A 415-nucleotide genomic window follows, 5' to 3' on the forward strand; every position below is an offset into this window, starting at 1 on the left:
TCCCTTTATTGTTCATTCCCTTGTCTTGTCTAATGTCCCAAATTCATTCTCTCTCACTGCTCCAGATCGAATTCCATGTGCCATTTTTCTGCCCATCTGACCAGCCCACTGATATCTTCCTGCAGTCCACGGCTTTCTTCTGGATTGTTAAACACAAATACAATTGTTGTATCATCTGCAAACTGGATCATGACCCTTACATTTAAGTCTAAGTCATTGATATATACCACAAAACTGTGGAACCTCACTGGTAACCAGACACTATTCAGTCCTGGATGTGATTAACAGCAGCAATAACAGCAGAATCCAACCCCTGCTGTCGCCTGTGAACTTGCTGGTGTCTCAGCAGGTTGTTTGACTGAGCGAATCCCTTCCCACACATGGAGCAGTTGAACGGCCTTTCCCCACTGTGAAC

Source organism: Mustelus asterias, unplaced genomic scaffold (genome assembly GCF_964213995.1).
Source record: "Mustelus asterias unplaced genomic scaffold, sMusAst1.hap1.1 HAP1_SCAFFOLD_2060, whole genome shotgun sequence".
Taxonomy (NCBI): domain Eukaryota; kingdom Metazoa; phylum Chordata; class Chondrichthyes; order Carcharhiniformes; family Triakidae; genus Mustelus; species Mustelus asterias.